This window comes from Heloderma suspectum, chromosome 5 (genome assembly GCF_057233095.1).
Source record: "Heloderma suspectum isolate Gila_16-S chromosome 5, 16-S_ref, whole genome shotgun sequence".
Lineage (NCBI taxonomy): Eukaryota > Metazoa > Chordata > Lepidosauria > Squamata > Helodermatidae > Heloderma > Heloderma suspectum.
This window is the reverse complement of record NC_139462.1, coordinates 160,856,494-160,876,312: the sequence shown is the minus strand read 5'-3', so window position 1 is coordinate 160,876,312 and position 19,819 is coordinate 160,856,494. Positions and strand designations below refer to the sequence as shown.

At 47.4% G+C, this 19,819-nt stretch overlaps 1 protein-coding gene across 2 annotated transcripts in view; it reads right to left on the bottom strand.

Annotated features, from left to right (window-relative positions):
• The window catches only part of CCK (cholecystokinin), a 43,243-nt gene that overhangs the window by 20,726 nt on the left and 2,698 nt on the right, over positions 1-19,819 (bottom strand). The window contains exon 2 of one of the 2 annotated variants that reach the window (XM_084860415.1): positions 11,363-11,483. The gene's annotated coding sequence lies outside the window, so the exon portion shown is untranslated. Of the gene's footprint in view, positions 1-11,362; positions 11,501-19,819 lie in introns of those variants that run through there. The other variant, XM_084860414.1, reaches the window with a different exon arrangement.

The window sequence follows — 19,819 nt, the reverse complement described above, 5'->3', positions numbered from 1 at the left end:
GAGATATCCAACATTCTCCACACCTTGGATAGCTCCTTTAGAGTTCTGACTGGTTCTGACTGAAACCCAGAGCAGATCTACCACCCCACTGACACTGGAGCCACCAGCCTCCATTGGTCTACTGTTAGTGTCAAGATGGAGTATTGCCTCTCAAACCACAAGTGTATCAAATGAGGTCTCAACTAGTATGGAAATGGTGTATACCAAGGGTATTGAACCTCAGGGCCACGGGCTAAATCTAGCCCACCTGGGGTCCCAGTCCAGCATCTCCGAAATTGAATTTGTCCCTCAGGCTGAAAGAGGTTCGCCGTTCCTGGTGTGCATCCGTGGTGGCTCAAAAGTGTCAATTGAGCTAATTTAACTCAAAATGGTAGCAAACAACAAATTATGGTTAGATCCTACAACAAAGCAAGAACAAAAGCAATTAAATCCAAAGGTGGTCTAATAATGTTCATTAGTGAAATCTTAATAAAAATAAATTAATCCTGAATATGTTTTTGCCAGTGTCTTCCTCAGAGGCCTTTCAATAAGAAACATTCAATAAAAAAGTTTTTCATCACAATATTCAGAACAGAGCTGCTATGAAACTTGTCTGACCTCAAAATGCAGCTCTACATGTCCTGCCTTTTCACCTGTATAGGGCTAAAAGTCCCTTGCACTGAGAAGAGCTTACACCACTTTCACATGGTCACAGATCCATTATCAGACAGTGATGGCAAATTAGAATCAAACAACGACTGCAAATTAGCCAGGCACTGAGCTCTTCAGACTCTTGAATGCTGCTTTTTGTAACCTTCTTAGCATATGCTTAGTGTCTTGTAATCTTCTTAGTGTATACTGAATAAGGATGTTGCATGTTCAAGGTGAGCAGGGCCCTGCCTGTCTCAAACCTGTAAGTGCTGTTGCCACCAACTTCCCAAGGATCCAGTTATTGGCATGGGGCAGAGGAAACAGAGAGGTGGCTGTGGGTGGTCCAGAGGCCCTGGTGGAGCTTGTTTCGCTGTCAGGTATGGGACTGTGACTACTAGTTCCATAATCGCCAATGGAAAACCAGTACATCATTTCCACTGGGGATATAAATAGCATCAATAACCTGCCAGGGGTTATCAGACTGGGGCCCTGGCGGGGAAAGGCACCAAGGCCTCTGGAGTTCCCACTTCTACCACCTCCCCCAAAAGGGAGGTACTTGGGGTAGAAGGGGAGTGGCTTTTCAAGCGCCAGTGAGCCTTTTGTGAGTGTTCAGACTGCCCATAAAAACTCAACCTCTTTTGGGCAGTGGCGTTGTGGTGAATTTTGACGTGAAGGCGCTCATTAAGACAATCTCCATCATCATGCCCCCAAAGAAAGTCCAAAAATGCAGACAGTGGTGTTGATCTGTCTGTCTTTCTCTTTCTGTTTTATATGTCTTTCATAGGCCTTTTGTAAACCTAATGCTGGGGTGGGCAGAAAGTAGAACTCCAGATGGTTTGAACTTTAACTCCCAGCATTCCTGACTATTAGACATGCTGGCAGAGGTTTTGTGTGTGTGTGTGTGTGTGGGGGGGGGGATTGATGTCCAAAATATCTGCAGATCTACCTTCTGCTCGACCCTGAGATAATGGATCTTAATTACCTATTCAAGACCAAGCCACTCCAAACTATGTTGCACTACAACAGCAAACAATATCTTGTTGCTAGGGAAGTCCATTTCCCCCAGCTACTGTGAGGATTGCAGCTAAATTCAGAGGGAAGAGGAAGCCTGAGGTGGGTGGAACATGATGCCATTGTCCCTGCCAATCAAAAAGTCCTGGTGCTTCAACTCTGTGAGCCTTGGCTCCCACTACACCACTGCTTTTGGAGTGAGCAATTGGATGCTGGTGCATCCTTAATATGGAATAATACATAACCGTATATCAATCCGCAATCTATGTGACCACACATTTTTGTTTAAGGAGTACCTGTGTAGGATAATCTACACTTGTCTACGAATACACATAGATCCTCAGAGTTAAATAGCCACTAACAAAGTTGATGGGCTGAGCATTTAGAAGTGCCGCCATGTCAAATTATGCACAGGAGAGAGGAGAAGGTGAAAGGATTCCAACAGAAATGTTAATCCTGCTTTCCCCACATCTATAGATAATCATCAGCAGCATGTAGATTGGACAGAGCATACTTCATACAGCTGTGGATTGCTGTCTCCTTCCTACCGTCTGTTTTACCAGATTATCTCTCGCCTATATATACATGCAGCATGATGATTGTTGGTACAATGCAAAACTCATCAAAGTCATTCTGGCCTTCCATGGGTCTGATGACATCAGGGCTCCTCCACCCTGTACCTCTGTTGGGGTGGCTTGGTCTGCCCCATGCCTTCCCTCATTGTGGAGGACATAGGATGGGCAAAGCACTTAATGTGGCACTCCCCTTCCCAATTAAGAGGGCAAATGTGTGCTAAGCAAGTGGAATTTCCCCATTATCTCCAATCTGTGGTCAGAGACAACAGTGGGGATTCCTCTCCCCACCTCCTCCCCAAGCTTTTGCTAGCATCCAGGGGGTGGGGATTGGGGAGGGGATGTGACAGGGACCAGAGGGGGCATCCAAGCCACTGGGGATCAGATGGGGACCCTCTGTGGGATGGATGAGGCCCATGGCTGGAGGTTCCCCATCCTTGTCTTAAGAAGTCCTGCTGACACAGTTGGTGTTCCTAATGCTGTTTCCTCTAAATAATGTTTGGTACTTAAAGGGGACATGCTCTGTTCCTCAGGGGCTGTCTCCAGTGAGGTCCAAGAGCCTGTTGCTGCTCCTAGAGCTGGTGTGGATGCTGAGAGGCAGGCCCTCTTGCACTGCCAAGGGTACTGTCCTCAGAAGGAGGCAGAGTGACTTCCTTGGGCTATGCAGGCAAAGGCTTCACTACCTCCTGGGGGTCTGTTGTTGGTGCAGTGCCATCTGGGAATTTTTTCCCGAGGCTGGTTCCTGCCCCCACTCTTCCCCATCTTCTGAATCCTCAGACCTCTCTGCAGATAATAGGAAGTCTGACTCCCAGGCCAAGCCACAAAACAACTTATGGATCAGGTCTTTGCCACAGCAGAGGTTTGTATGGAACCCAGGTTTGTGAATTGCTAGGATGGATTAATTTGTTTAGCTGCTCTGCGATCACATGTTGAACCTATTCACGAGACTGAATGCTGTGCTGATCTCTGACCCCACCACAAGGTAGGGATGTACGAAAGTCACTTAACTTTTCGAAGGGTGACATTCGCGGTGGGGGGGAGGCGCTCCGTCCCTCCCCCCGAAATTCTGGCGGGGGGGAGGCGCTCCGTCCCTCCCCCCGAAATTCTGGCTGTTTGTGTCCCTGCAGTCAGCCGTGATAGGCTACGTAAATGTTTACATAGCCTATCATGGCTGATGTAAAAGAAAAAAAACCCGCGCGTACGCAAATGGCGGCGCCAATGGGCGCCACCATTTGCGTTCCCCTTATTTTCACCATCTTAGTCTACGTAAATGTTTACGTAGACTAAGACGTGCCAAAATAAGGAATGCAAATGGCGGCCCCCATGGGCACCGCCATTTGCATACGCGCGGGGTTTTTTTTCTTTTAAATCAGCCGTGATAGGCTACGTAAACATTTACATAGCCTATCACGGTGTTTTTTTAAAATCTAGCCATGATAGGCTACGTAAATCTTTACGTAGCCTATCACGTTGTGTTTTTTTACTGGAAATGGCGGCAGTGGCAGCAGGTCGGAAGACCAGCCGCCGCAGCCGCCGCCGCTGCTGCCCCGCCACTGAACTGCCACCGGAGCTGCTGCCGCCAGGAAGATTCGCCCAAGGTAAGTCTCATCCCGGGGGGGGGGCAGACCGTTCCGCCACCGATTTCGGGGGCCCGAATGCGCTGGCATTCTGCCTTCCTGAGATTCGTGGAGAAATTCTCTGCCATCCCTACCACAAGGTGAACTGAAAATAGCCATCTTGTGGGGAAAGTGGCTGCACGAATCCACTTTGTGCCTTTGAGAAGGCTAGCATCTGGGATCAGGTAGGCATCCACGGAATGCTGTAGTTATTCATACACTGATACACTGATATAATGCCAAGTGAAAGCATAAGGGAGAGTTGTGCCTTAGAGAATAAACCAGATGGCAGACATGTGGAACTCAGGCAGCACAGTGCAAAGGAGGTAGCCAAATTCATTATATATTCTCTTCTTGCAGGATTATTATACTTTTAATATAGAATGTGATCTTTTGCTACTTACAAATGTCTCCCAACTTTGGTAAAGGACACTGGTTCATTTTGATAATGCAGCTTCACTGGATTTTAACAGTACCAGTAATTAGTATGATCCTAATATTTAGACAGAAGTGTCCAGAAGCGGCACATGGAGGCAGATGGGTGACAGTGTACATTTATCTGGCACTGGATTTGGACAGAGAGATGAATAGATGTACAACATTTATATGTAATGTAACTAAATGGGCTTTCAGAATTTCCTAAAGGATATTATTCATTATTCTTCTAACGTTTTCATGCGTAAGCGTTGATGAGTTTATTTAACCATTTTTCCATTTAATTTTCTCAGCTCTATTTAATTTAACTCACTGGTGATGTAATGTAACAATATCACACTCCAAACCCGCCACCAGGACTCTTTTGCATCAACATTTGCTGCTTATACCACATAGAGACACAAAACTATAACTGGAACCAGCCCAGAAAACAGAACGCTTCATGTGTGATGTTGCTACTCTTTCACAGCCAGCAGAGCTGTGGAATTGCCAGTTTATCTAGGTCCCTGAGAGTTTCCCCTCCCTAACAATGCCAGTTTTAAATAAAAGCTGTGATAAAGAACACAATGCAACAAAGAAGGCCAGTGCCCATTTCTGAGCTATTGTGAAAGGAGCAGAATATGTAGCTCATTCTTAACCCTTCTCTTTGTCTATGCACAGAAAACTATAGAAAGTTCTCCAAAGGAGAGAGGTCCCATTTTTTCCTGTAGAACAGGATGGGCATGACTGGGGAAAGGGCAACTTCCATGCCCAATAATACTTGTCCTTTGGTGATGAATATTTGTGTATAGTATGTTGTAAGAACTCCAACGTATCAAATAAAATGCCTTCATGTGTGAATCTGAACATATATGCATGTTTATCACCTGATAACAGGTTGCATCACTCGTCACAGGCACTTGTCAAGTCCTTTGATCCTCACTTGTGTTTGTAGCAGATATGTTTGTTGGTAGAAGTCCATGTTCTTATCATCAAAATCAGGGTGGGCTGAACCATTAGGCAGAGTGAAGCAGTTGCTTCAGGCAGTGAATGCTGGGAGGTGGCAGCAAGGTGCTGGGAGGAAACAGCTGTGCGCCTCACGACCTGCCCTGCATCCTATTAGCCTGCTGCCTTACGGTGCATTACAGGAAACTGTCTCATCAGCAGTGTTGGACAGATTCATCTGGCAGTCGAATTGGCTTTTTGTGCATGGAGTGGGAGGGGGTGACATCTTGTTCTTTGCCTCAGGCAGCCAAACTTCTTGAACTAGCCCTGCTCAAAATATTGTGGTTTTTCCTAGTGCTGGGAAAATGGAATGTCCCGGCAACAGAAGCTCTTTCTAGCTGGATGCTACAAAAAGAAGGAAGGAAGGAAGGAAGGAAGGAAGGAAGGAAGGAAGGAAAGGTGAAAGCTGTTAATTTATAGTATGAGACTCAGATCATCTGGTAAGGATTTGCATGGTTTGGACTCCATTCACAACTCTCTAGCGGCAGACAGGTAGAGATGAGCATGGGTTGACTTCAGGAGCTGTCTGGCTTGTAGGAATTTGGCATTGTTAATTGCTCCCAATTCCTCTCCTCAACCGAAAAGAGTACATGTAGATGTGTCCTCAGTTAGGTCTGATGACTTATGAGTAGGTGGAGTTGAGAAGTAGGAGGAATTATTCACCTTCAGTAAGATTTCATTCTACCCTGTTTAAGATAAGGGGAGCTCTTTTGTGCATAAATCGGGGACATTAAAATGGCCTTTCTTTAAGTATCCTTTGTGGTTCTAAAATTCTCCTGGAATTGAATTACTGGCATTGATATAAGGAAGTGTATGTACTAGGAAATACTCTTTGCAAATGATTATTTTTTTTTTGCAAACTTTAAAACCTCTTTGATATTGGCACTTTACTGTTTGACAAGATAGGATTAAAGCTAATGTTAAACATAACCTAACATGTAAGAATTCTAGGCACTAGCCCTTTGAAAGAAGAATAAAAGGAATAAAACATCTGTTTAATGTATATTTATGGAAAGGGGTCTTTGTTTTGTTGGTTATTTTTAGTTGACTTCTTCTTTTTAGTATGCTACTTTATACAGTGGACTAATAAGTGTGTTTCTCATCAAAGACTTCCACAAATGATTGCATTTAGATGCAAATAGTTGGATTTCAATAAAGAGGGAAAGGAAGAGCATGCTCAGTCATAGGTTTTCTGCACTGAAGTGGGGAAGAAAGGGGGCAGAATTATTAACTGCATTAGCAGTGGTTCTATTCAGACATTCAGTACCCTATTCAGATATTCATGGGTACGGAACCCGTGAAGGTTCTAGCGAGGATGTGCAGGTTAGCCCTGCCCCTTAGATGATAACAGGTAAGCCTGCTCCCCACTCCCTGACACTTGATCGGCATCAGTTTGGAGGGGGTTGTATCTACATGCATATGATTTTCTCCACAGGGATGGGAGCTTTGGCAAATCAGGGTTCCAGTCCTATTGGAGGAAACCTATACATATAGATACAACCGCCTTCAGTCTGATGCCAATCGCACATCAGCCAGGTGTGTGCGCACTGGCATCTAGGAGGCAGGGCCCACCTGAATGTTCTTGCTAGCCCCTTCTCAAGTAGTTTTTCTTTCAGTCATGTTAAGCCCAAGACACATGAGTGCAGATGACATGAGTGGGAAACTTCTGGCCCTCCAGATGCTTTGGCCTTAACTCCCATGTTCTCTCACCACTGGCTACACTGGCTAGGGGTGATGGAAGTTGTAGGCCAAGCTATCTGGAGGGCCACAAGTTGCCCACCCCTGGCCCATGAAGTCAAAAAGTTCATAATATGGAGGTGCACAAAAATGGCCTAACTTAGTCTGAATCCAACTCAATGCTTCCTTGGGGCCTAACTCTACCTCAGCCTTTCCCATCCTGGTGCCCTCCATATGTTTTGGATTTCAACTCCCATCACACCTAGCTAGCATGGCCAATGGTGGGAGTTGTAGTTCAAAACATCTGGATGGCACCAGGTTGGGGAAGTTTGCTCTGCATTAAACACAAACCAAAGCCTGATTACTGCTGTTCCTAGGGAAAAGCAAGTACAGGAGAGGGATTTGAAGTACTGAAACAGCAACTTGTATATGCACAATCCTTTCCTAAACACCTGCTTTCTCCACTCCAAAATATCCCACAGGCACTTCCCTTCCAGCAAGGTTCCAAACATATTTCAAACCAGGCTGGAGAAAAGTGGCTGGGGACATCTGGAGTAGAGAATGCCAGAGAGGACAGGGTTGAGTATCTCTGCTCCAAATCCTGTCTTCAAAGCTAGAAAAACAACAACTGAGCATTTATTACACATGTAATGTGTAATTCCACCTTGTTGTACAGAACTATCCTTGAAATATAAGCGAATTGGACACCGGGAATATTACTGTCCCACTTTTATTCAGTGGCATTTTATAATACAGAACACACTGAGGTAACCTGGATGTGTACTGTACATTATTCTGACAACTCATATTTGAAGAGACACACGGAGTGGTAACCATTTTTTAAAAAATGTCTGTGGAGTGAATAGATCATTTAAATATGCCCTATGCAGTGGAAAGGAGAATTTTGATGTTGGCTACAATAACAGAGGCATCTAGAGCAGGGACCAAAATACTGACATATAGGATTGTTACTGAAATAACACATGTGAATGACAAATGAATATGGATCAGTTATTATGGTTGTACAGCTAAAAGAGCTGTACATGTTTATGTCACCACAGAAATATTGGATGATCTTTACTTATCATTAATATATACATTTATTTTTAATGTAGAGCTACACATAAAACAACAACAGCAACACTATCTAAAATGAAGGCTTCAGTGCCTTTGTAAAATCACCACCAGTGTCCCACTCTTCTCATGCTTAATTATAATTCCAAATATTAACTACCAAGTAGCTGCTGTGTATTCCAAGCTGCTAACATACAGGGGCAGACCATTTGTGGTTATCCAGATGCTTTGGCCTACAACTCCCATGTTGCCTCACCATTGGCTATGCTGGCTAGGGAATTGGGAATTGTAGCCCAACACATTTGGAGGGCCACAAGTTGCCCACCCCTGTGCGAAATTAAAACTTTGCACAGTAGTAACTGACTTGCCCTCCCCTCACATGAAGCCATGGGCCTGTTCTGCAGACCTCAGACAACCACATGTCCTGAACCACCGATGCTGAGTGTATAAAAGCAGCATTAAAATCAATTGAAATGATAAAAAAGATTTCTAATAAAAAGCTGAGAGGTCAGGGGAAAGGAAACAAATATCCATGCTTGACAAAAGCCTGGGCAAGAGTAGCAGCTATGGAAATGAATTACCCAGAACGAATGTGCATAACTTACTGCCTGGCTACACAATTGACTTCCTCCTCTTTCTACCACCTCCAGGCTCTTGTCTTGTTGGGTAGTTAATTCATTTTTAGAGCACATAGGTTTACAGAACGATCAGGTTAGCAGGGATACAGAGCCTGCTGTCCCTCAGTTTTGGTTGTGATGCTCAATCTTTGATCATACCCCATGTAGGGCTATCCTTGGGCCGCGCAAACACCGCCTGCCTCTTCCTGCCACCTCTAGGCTTTTATCTTGTTGGTGAGAGCACACACAGATACACGCACACACAGATACCAAACTCACTAACCACGCTTCCTTTGGCAAACCCAGAAGGGGCAACGAGAAACAAAGATGGAAGGCATGATGTGCAATGAGGAGGCAAGGGAGAGACACGTTTCCCAGAAGTGCCTGCGATTATTAAAGCCCACCATGTTTCAGAAGCGCAATCAATTTCCCTTTCTTCTGGGCCATCAGAGAGAGGAGGCTTCTCTGGAACAACCTAGAGCAGCCTACCCCAGCTTTGAGCCCTCCAGACGCATTGGACTACAACCTCCATCATCCTCACCCATGGCCAGTCTGGCTGGGGCTGGTGGGAGTTATAGTCCGGCACATCTAGAGGGCACCAGGCTGGGGAAGGCTGACCTGGAGCCAAGAAGCCTGCTCTCTCTCATGTTGCCCCTAAGAAGAAGAAGCAGCATTTCTGCAAGGCACAGGACTCGGATAAACTCAGGTACTCGTACTCCTCGGAGGCAACCACCGCCTGGCAGCAAGCTAGCCATGATGACTGCTTATCTAGCGGTGTGTTTTTTAGTGCATGTTTGTAAGCCACCTTGCAGGCTGTTGCCACAGGAAAGGGGGATATATCTTTAAAGGAAATGGCCGAGGGCAGCTCAGTCGCCGCGTTTCATTTCCAGCCGCCGCCGCTGGTGCTGATTCTACGGGCCCCTTGGCGCGGGTGAGTGGCTTCATGGGCTGCAAGGCCATTGTCTGGGGAATATTTCCCTGTTCGTTTAGTCTGGTGATACATTTGAATTTGTTAGCCACTTGGGGTCATAGTGAGTTTAGCTACAATTCTTATGGATAGGATTTGCTTTATGATTCATAGGGCTATTTAGCTGTTCCAAGTTTTAGAGCACAATCCTCTACATGTCTACTGAGAAGTAAGTCCCACTGAGTTCAAGGGGCTTACTCCCAGGTAAGTGTGTATAGGATTGTGATAGAACCAAAAAGGCACCATCTTAAAGTATTGGCAGCCATCCGAGGCAGCCTCCTACAGTGGAAAGTCCCAGAGGAAGATAGTCTTATCAACTGCCTTGTTGAAACCAACAGTAATGGTCTGTTTCATATTGGGTACAGCCAGAGGAGCCCCCCACCCTCAAGTAGCTGCCACTCCTGCAGCTGGTTAGAATCAGTTCCAGCTAGATCGCTTCCTGCCCAGCTTGCAAGGATAGGTCAGCCATAGAGACATGTCAACTACGCATGCTTAATGAAGTTCATGGATATTATGTGGCCCACCCCGCATAGCTAATGAGGTCATTATACTGAATGCATATAAGCTGTACCAAAAGCATCTAGGGTGTGGTTCTCCTTTGTGGCGTTAGCCGCGAGAATCCACCTGAACAGTGCTGTTTGTCTCCTGCCAAATAAAACTGCGTTGACTGAATCTTGGAGTTCTGTGTGTGTCTGTAAGGGGATATTGGCATACCCCTCCTAGAGGGAACGAACTTAAGCATAATTTGTGCAACAAGTGGCGACTCTGCCGGGACTTTTCCTCTAGTCGACCCCCGTGGCCAAACAACCTCCGACGGCAAGGAATGAAGTGCGCACCGGAAGCCTGAATTAGGAACTGCCATTCCCCTGCTTCTCGGACATGTGTCAACCGGCATCGGGGACCCTAGAGGGGAAGTCCCTTTCTGGATACAGAACCAACAGTCCTCCGCTCAGAGGTGACGGTTTGAAGCAGCCGGACGCGGCCACCTCAGACGAGGTAAGAGCGTGTTTCTCTTTTGGAATTAACATTGGGACAGAGGCCAGGAGAGCCATGGGTTCTGCCTCTAGAAAATGTTCTGAGAGCACACCTCTGGGGTGTATGCTTCAACACTGGAAACAGTTTAAGAGTGATTATGGTGTTAAAATGCCTAGAGAAACTTTGGAGGAATTTTGTAATCACGAGTGGCCAACGTTTGGCATTGGATGACCCGAGGGAAGCTCTTATGACCCTTCGCTGGTCTCTTCTGTTTACCAAGTAGTCACCAGAGACGGCCATTTAGACCAACTCCCATATATTGATTCCTGGGAATCCATGATTACAAGGAGACCTTCGCCGTCATGGTTACTGAAATGTAAAATGTCTCAGTGTACAATGATGATTGGCCGCAGAGGTCCCACGAAGGCTGCAGCGTCGGACGGCCTCTGCCCCCGTCAGCCTCCGTTATTCCCCCGGCGCCCGAGGACCTTTTAGGCCCCCCCTTTATATCCCAGCCTCCCACAATCTGTGTCCCAGGAAACTCCGGCCGAGATTCAGGCCGAGAAAAAAATTTGGGAGGATTTTTGGAAAAAGGACCATGAAGAGAGGGAGGTGGCCGCTGCCAAAGCTCGGTTAGAGTCTCTCTGGAGCCATGAATCCCCCTCAAAACGACCCTGAGGCGGTGCCAGAAACATCTCTCCAAGCTCCCTTAAGGGAAGTCCTTGATTCAAAGGGACACACAGCTTATGTGTATGTCTCTTTTACTACCAGCGACCTCTATAATTGGAAACATCAAAACCTTACCTTCTCCGAAGATCCGGGCCGAATGGCTGGGGTCTTCAAGACTGTCACTGATACTCACAAGCCCACTTGGCAAGACATGCAGATTGTCATGCGCACCCTATTGACAGCTGAGGAGTGGAGACTAGTAAAAACAAAAGCAAGGGAATGTGTTTTTGAGACGGCTCGAGCACAGGCGAGGATGAAGATAAGATTAGCGGAGCCAAGGCCATCCCTGACACCAACCCCCGGTGGTCACATGGGACTGATGCGGAGCGCAAGCGGCATGCCAGCTATGCTAATCTGCTTGTAAAGGGAATGAGGAAGTGTATTAGAAAGACAGACAACTTATCCAAACTGTATGAAATAAAACAGATAAAAGAAGAATCCCCAGCGGGATTCTATGAAAGGCTGTGTGAGGTGTGTCAGAAGTATACTGATCTGGATCCTGAGAGCCCCGACAATAGACGGGTTCTGGTGTCCCTACTTGTGGGCCAGTCATATGATGACATTAGAAGAAAATTGCAAAAGGTAGAAGGAGTAATGGGAAAGGGCATTGAAGAACTTATTGAGATTGCTATGAAAGTCTATGATAGGCGGGAAGAAAAAGAGAAATTCCAGGGGGCCAGGCTCCTTGCAATGGATCTAGGGATGTACGAAAGTGACTTACCTTTCGTGGATTATGTTGATGGTGGGGGAGAGGCGTTCCGTCCCTCCCCCCGGAATCCTCGAATGGCCAGCTGTGCTCCGTGGCAGCTCCGCAGAGCAGCCGGCCAGGCCCGGCCCGGCCAGGCCAGAGCCGTCTGCAGCCAGATTTCTGGCCGTGGAGGGCTCTGGGTAAAAAAAACAACCAAAAAAACGCGTACGCAAATGGTGGTGGCTACGGCCGCCGCCATTTGCGTTCCTTCTTTTTGGCCGTCTTAATCTACGTAAATATTTACGTAGACTATGACTGTGAAAATAAAGGGGAACGCAAATAGTGTAGCGGGTGCTATTTGCGTTCCCCTTTATTTTCGCTGTCATAGTCTACGTAAATATTTACATAGATTAAGACGGTAAAAAAAAGGAACACAAATGGCGGTGGCCGTAGCCGCCGCCATTTGCGTACGCATTTTTTTTTTAAACCCACCCCCAACCATGATAGGCTACGTAAAGATTTACGTAGCCTATCACATCTTTTTTTTCTTTTTTTTAAAACCTAGCCATGATAGGTGACGTAAATCTTTACGTAGCCTATCACGTCTTTTTTTTTTTTTACACAAGCCTGGAAATGGCGGCGGTGGCAGCCGGTCGGAAGATCCGCCCCAGGTAAGTCTCGTCCCAGGGGGGATCCGCGGTGGGGGGGGCAGGCATTCAGCCTCACCAAGATCCGTGGCGGAATTCTCTGACATCCCTAAATGGATCAGAACCTTCACCCAGGATCTTCACCACCTGACTGCCAGGTGGGACAGACTCTATACTGTGGCCCTGACTAGCCACACAGCGGTAAAACTTTTGGGGTGGGATAGGTGGACTCATCATACTAGGATAAAAAAGTATCCAGACCAGACCTCTGCATCCTGTGTCCTGTCCCCAAGGAGACTCGGGGTCCACAAGCAACAACCCTCTGCCCTCCCCGACCCCGGATGCTCGAGGAGGCACAGGGCAAGATTTAGAGACGGCATGGACCTATCAGGCTCTTGAGGGGCTGAAGGGACTTTTTCGCCGAAAATGAAGGGGCTGTGGGTCCTAGCACTACTTTCCAATGGAGTAGTGGGAGCGGGGCAATCTTGTTGTCAAGAAAATGGCCAAACAGTTTTCAGAACTTCTTTAGGGGCAGAATATTATAAATCCATGAAGTCTATCACCTGCCTAGGAAAAAGGGTTTTTGAGGTACAACTGATTAAACCTTACACCTACTACACTGGCAGCCGGAAAAGCCAGTTACCACTAGGGACCAAGGTCTGCCTCACGAAGGGGGGACAGTAGGGATTAGATCAGTGGAGCCTGCCGCGGGTCCATAAAACCATCAAGCAAGTAATACAACAGGCCAGATGAATTACAAAAGCCCCTCCCAAGCCACCCTTAGTGCAAAAGACCACCCCTGGAGAGCCCAGTTAGGGATCCCAATGACAAAAGAAGCTGACAATGTATGGCTAGAGTGGGTAAAATACACAGCCAAGTCCTTAAACAAATCCGATTGTTTTGTATGTGCGGCCAGAAGATCCGTCACCAAGGTATTACCTTTTCCCTTAGGGTGGGACCAGCCTTCCCTCCTTACTTGCATGATCCATCTGTTTCAACATCCCGATGCGTGGGGCGACGAGAGTTGCCAAGACCTCAATAAACTCTACCCCCCCTCAAAATAGAAGGTCGCATCCTACCCCCTGTAGGGATGTACAAAAGCCACTTGCCTTTGCGGAGCTTGGATTCACAGTGGGGGGGAAGCATTCCGTCCCTCCCCCTGGAATCCTCCCTGGAATCCTCCCTGCGAAGCTGCCGTGATAGGCTACATAAGTATTTATTAGGGGTGAACGAAAGTCACTTACCTTTTCTCGCAGCTTTTTCGCGGTGGGGGGGAGCGCTTCGCTGCTCCCCCCGCGAAGTTCAGGCGGGGGGGGAGGCTTCCCGCCTCGCCCGGCCGAAATTCAGGCCGGGGGGGAGGCTTCCCGCCTCGCCCGGCCGAAATTCAGGCCGGGGAGGAGGCTTCCCGCCTCGCCCGGCCGCGAACACAAAAGTAAAAAAAAAAAAAAAAAAAACGTCCCCTGATAGGCTACGTGACGATTCACGTAGCCTATCACGGCTGACTTTGCAAATCTTGGGGACGTTTTTTTTCTTTTCTTTCATTGCAATGGCGGGGGCGGCAGCCGGTCAAAAGACCGGCTGCCGCTCCCGCCCCACTCGAACACTGGACGAACCGCCAGCCGGACCCGCCGCCGGGAGGGACATTCAGGGAAGGTAAGTCCCGTCCCGGGGGGGGGCGGGGGGCGGGGGGGCGGAGGATTTCTCCCCGAAACTTGTTCGGGGGGCCGAACACGTTGGCGCTCGGCCCCCCGAAGTTTCGGGGAGAAATTCTCCGCCATCCCTGGTATTTATGTAGCCTATCACGGTAAGCCAAAAAAAAAAAAACAGCGTACGCTAATGGCAGCGGCTATGGTGGCCGCCATTTGCGTTCCCTATTTTTAGCCATTTTAGCTAAAATAGGCTATTATGTAAATATTACGTAAATATTTACATAGGCTATTATGGCAAAAACAAGGGGAACGCAAATAGCATAGTGGGCACCATTTGTGTTTCTCCCCCCCCCCCCCGTTTTAGCCTACATAAATATTTACGTAGGCTATTACGGCAAAAAAACCGGAATGCAAATAGCGCCCACTACGCTATTTGTGTTCCCCTTGTTTCGGCCATAATAGCCTATGTAAATATTTACGTAGGCTAAATAGGGAACGCAAATGGCAGCCGCCATAGCTGCCGCCATTTGCGTACACTGTTTTTTTTTGGGGGGGGGGGCTTGCTGTGATAGGCTACGTAAATACTTACGTAGCCTATCACGGCTAACGCAGGGACAGCTTTTGCATCCCTGCGGAGGCTGTGATAGGCATAGGCTACGTAAGTATTTACATAGCCTATCACGGTTTTGATGAAGAAGTGAATGGCAGCTGCAGGGCGGCCTCCATTCACAAGTCAGCGTGGACGGCAGGAGGTAAGTGCTCCATTTTGCGCACCTTTTGAGGGGTGGGGGGGTGGGGGCTTCGTTCCGCCACGGATTTCAGGCGGCCGAATGCACTGGCATTCGGCCTCACCGAGATCCGTGGCGGAATTCTCTGACATCCCTAACTCCCTGTGTCTTCCATGGAGGGATTGTTGTTGTTGTTGTTCAGTCGTTCAGTCGTGTCCGACTCTTCGTGACCCCATGGACCATAGCACGCCAGGCCTTCCTGTCCTGCGCTCTCTCCCGGAGCATGCTCAAGTTCATATTCATTGCATCCGTGATGCTATCTAGCCATCTCATCCTCTGCCGTCCCCTTCTCCTTTTGCCTTCAGTCTTTCCCAGCATCAGGGTCTTTTCCAGGGAGTTTTCTCTTCGCATTAGGTGGCCAAAATATTGGAGCTTCAGCTTCATTATCTGTCCTTCCAATGAGCACTCAGGGTTGATTTCCTTTAGGATGGACTGATTTGACCTCCTTGCAGTCCAGGGGACTCGTAAGAGTCTTCTCCAGCACCACAGTTCGAAAGCATCAATTCTTCGGCGCTCAGCCTTCCTTATAGTCCAGCTCTCACAGCCATACATTACTACTGGGAAAACCATAGCTTTGATTAGACGGACCTTTGTCGGCAAGGTGATGTCTCTGCTTCTTACTATGCTGTCTAGGTTGGCCATAGCTTTCCTCCCAAGGAGCAAGCGTCTTTTAATTTCATGGCTACAGTCACCGTCTGCGGTGATCTTGGAGCCCAAGAAAGTAAAATCTGTCACTGCTTCCATTTCTTCCCCTTCTATATGCCAGGAAGTGATAGGGCCAGATGACATAATCTTAGTTTTTTTAATGTTGAGTTTCAAACCAGCTTTTGCACTCTCCTCTTTCACCCTCAACAAGAGGCTCTTGAGATCCTCTTCGCTTTCTGCCATTAGGGTAGTATCGTCTGCATATCGGAGGTTGTTGATAATTCTCCCGGCAATCTTAATTCCGACCTCTGATTCATCCAACCCGGCATTTCTCATGATGTACTCTGCATATAAGTTAAATAAGCAGGGTGACAATATGCAGCCTTGTCGTACTCCTTTCCCAATTTTGAACCAATCGGTTGTTCCATCTCTGGTTCTTACTGTTGCTTCTTGACCCTCGTACAGGTTTCTCAGGAGACAGGTAAGGTGGTCTGGTACTCCCATCACTTTAAGAATTTGCCACAGTTTGTTGTGATCCACACAATCAAAGGCTTTAGCGTAGTCAATGAAGCAGAAATAGACGTTTTTCTGGAATTCTCTTGCTTTCTCCATGATGCAGCGAATGTTGGCGATTTGATCTCTAGTTCCTCTGCCTCTTCGAAATCCAGCTTGTACTTCCGGTAGTTCTCGGTTCGCATACTGCTGAAGCCTAGCTTGTAGGATTTTGAGCATCACCTTGCTGGCATGTGAAATGAGCGCAATTGTGCGGTAGTTTGAACACTCTTTGGCGTTGCCCTTCTTTGGAATTGGAATGTAAACTGACCTTTTCCAGTCTTGTGGCCACTGTTGAGTGTTCCAGATTTGTTGGCATATTGAATGCAGCACTTTAACAGCATCATCTTTTAGGATTTTAAATAGCTCGGCTGGAATACTGTCATCTCCGCTAGCTTTGTTGTTACTAATGCTTCCTAAGGCCCACTTGACTTCACTCTCTAGGATGTCTGGCTCAAGTTCAGTGAGCGCACTATCATGGCTATCAGGGACATTAAGATCTTTCCTGTATAGTTCTTCTGTGTATTCTTGCCACCTCTTCTTAATCTCATCTGCTTCTGTGAGGTCCCTGCCTTCTTTGTCCTTTATCATGCCCGTCTTTGCACAAAACGTTCCCTTGAGATCTCCAATTTTCTTGAAGAGATCTCTAGTCTTTCCCATTCTGTTGTTTTCCTCGATTTCTTTGCATTGTTCATTTAAGAAGGCCTTCTTGTCTCTCCTTGCTATTCTCTGGAACTCTGCATTCAGTTGGGTATATCTTCCCCTTTCTCCTTTGCTTTTCACTTCTTTCGTGAGCTACTTGTAAAGCCTCATCAGACAGCCACTTGGCTTTCTTGCATTTCTTTTTCTTTGGGACGGATTTCGTTGCTGCCTCCTGAACAATGTTACGGACCTCCGTCCATAGTTCCTCAGGCACTCTGTCTATCAGGTCTAATCCCTGAAATCTATTCCTCACCTCCACTGTATATTCATCAGGGATATGATTTAGGTCATACCTGAACGGTTTAGTGGTTTTCCCTACGTTCTTCAATTTAAGCCGAAATTTTGCAAGAAGCAGCTCATGATCTGAGCCACAGTCAGCTCCAGGTCTTGTTTTTACTGACTGTATGGAGCTTCTCCATCTTTGGCTGCAAAGGACATAATCAATCTGATTTCGATATTGACCATCTGGTGACGTCCATGTGTAGAGTCGCCTCTTGTGCTGTTGGAAAAGAGTGTTTGCTATGATCAGCGTGTTCTCTTGGCAAAACTCTATTAGCTTTTGTCCTGCTTCATTTTGTACACCAAGGCCATGCCTGCCTGTTATCCCGGTGATTTCTTGACTTCCTACTTTAGCATTCCAATCCCCTATGATGAAGAGGACATCTTTTTTTGGTGTTAGTTCTAGAAGGTGTTGTAGGTCTTCATAGAACCGATCAACCTCAGCTTCTTCGGCCTCAGTGGTTGGGGCATAGACTTGAATTACTGTGATGTTGAATGGTTTGCCTTGGATTCGTACTGAGATCATTCTATCATTTTTAAGATTGTACCCCAGTACTGCTTTTCCCACCCTTTTGTTGACTATGAGTGCTACTCCATTTCTTCTAAGGGATTCTTGCCCACAATAGTAGATATGATGGTCACCTGAATTAAATTCGCCCATGCCTGTCCATTTTAGTTCGCTGATTCCCAAGATGTCGATGTTCAATCTTGCCATCTCATGTTTGACCACCTCCAGCTTACCTTGATTCATTGATCTGACATTCCAGGTTCCTAAACAATATTGTTCTTTACAGCATCGGATTTTCTTTTCACCGCCAGACACATCCACAGCTGAGTGTCCTTTCGGGTTTGGCCCAGCCGCTTCACTCTTTCTGGCGCTACTTGGAAATACCCTCTGCTCTTCCCCAGTAGCATATTGGACACCTTCCGACCTGAGGGGCTCATCTTCCGGCGTCATCTCTTTTAGCCTTGTGATACGTTCCATGGGGTTTTCTTGGCAAGAATACTGGAGTGGGTTGCCATTTCCTTCTCCAGTGGACCACATTTTGTCAGAACTCTCTGCCATGACCTGTCCGTCTTGGGTGGCCCTGCACGGCATAGCTTATGGCTTCACTGAGTTACGCAAGCCCCTTCGCCACAACAAGGCAGTGATCCATGAAGGGGCCATGGAGGGATAGGGATGTATAAAAGTCACTTACCTGTTCGCGGATTATGTTGATGGTGGGGGGGAGGCGTTCCGTCCCTCCCCCCAGAATCCCCCCCAGAATCCTGGCCGGCCAGCTCCGCTCCACAGGGATTTTGCGGAGCCGCTGGCCAGCTCCACCAGCAACCGGACATCCAGCCACTGGCTAGCAGGGACGCAAATGGCAGCGGCCGTAGCGTATCATGTCTGACTAAAAAAAAAAAAAAACCAACAACAACGGATGCTACGCTATTTGCGTTCCCCTTATTTTCGCTGTCTTAGTCTACATAAATCGTGACGTAGACTAAGACGTGCCAAAATAAGGAATGCAAATGGCGGCGGCCGTAGCCGCCGCCATTTGCGTACGCGCAGTTTTGTTTTGTTTTAAGTCAGATGTGATACGCTACGTAAACATTTACGTAGCCTATCACGGGTTTGTTTGTTTTTTTAAACCTAGCCGTGATAGGCTACGCAAATCTTTACGGAGCCTATCACGTCTTTTTTTTTTATTTTTTACTGGAAATGGCGACTGCAGCTGGTCGGAAGACCAGCCACCGCCGCACCGCCGCTGGAGCTGCCGCCGGAGCCGCCGCCTGGAATATCCGCCCCAGGTAAGTCTCGTCCCGGGGGGGGGGGCAGGGGAGCAGGCTGTTCCGCCACCAATTTCGGGGGGCCGAATGCACTGGCATTCGGCCTCCCCGAGATCCATAGCGGAATTCTTGACATCCCTATGGAGGGATGGAACCACACTGGATGCATCTACCGGTCCTTAGAGCAAGATAGAACCCCTCTGGGCAATCTCTCAACCTGCCTCAAGACTACAACATTCCATAATAACTCTCTGCCCATTCCCCGAGCCGACCTCTGGTGGTATTGTGGAGGCCTGGAGCTCTTTGAAACCCTTCCCTCAAATTGGTCTGGGACCTGCAGGCTGGTTCAGCTTGCGGTCCCCTTTTCCATTGCTTTCTACCCACCCCAGCAGCCTGCCCGTTCCTGCTGAAGGTGAAGTGCGACCCCTTTCGACAATCGAATATATATAGATTCAAGAGGAGTGCCAAGAGTCCCTGATGAGTTTAAAGGGTGAAACCAGATAGCCGCAGGATTCGAATCTACTCTGTTTTGGTGGGCAACCATTAACAAAAATGTAGATTGGATTAATTACATCTATTATAATCAGCAAAGTTTTATAAACTATAGCCAAGATGCTATAAAGGGATTGGCTGAACAAATAGACGCCACTAGCCAAATGGCCTCGGAAAATCGGCATGTTCTTGACATGATGTTAGCAGAAAAAGGAGTATGCATTTTGTTAGGCGGGAGATGCTGCACCTTCATCCCCAATAACACCGCCCCTGACGGCATGATAACAAAGGCATTGCAAGGCCTCACCACCCTATCT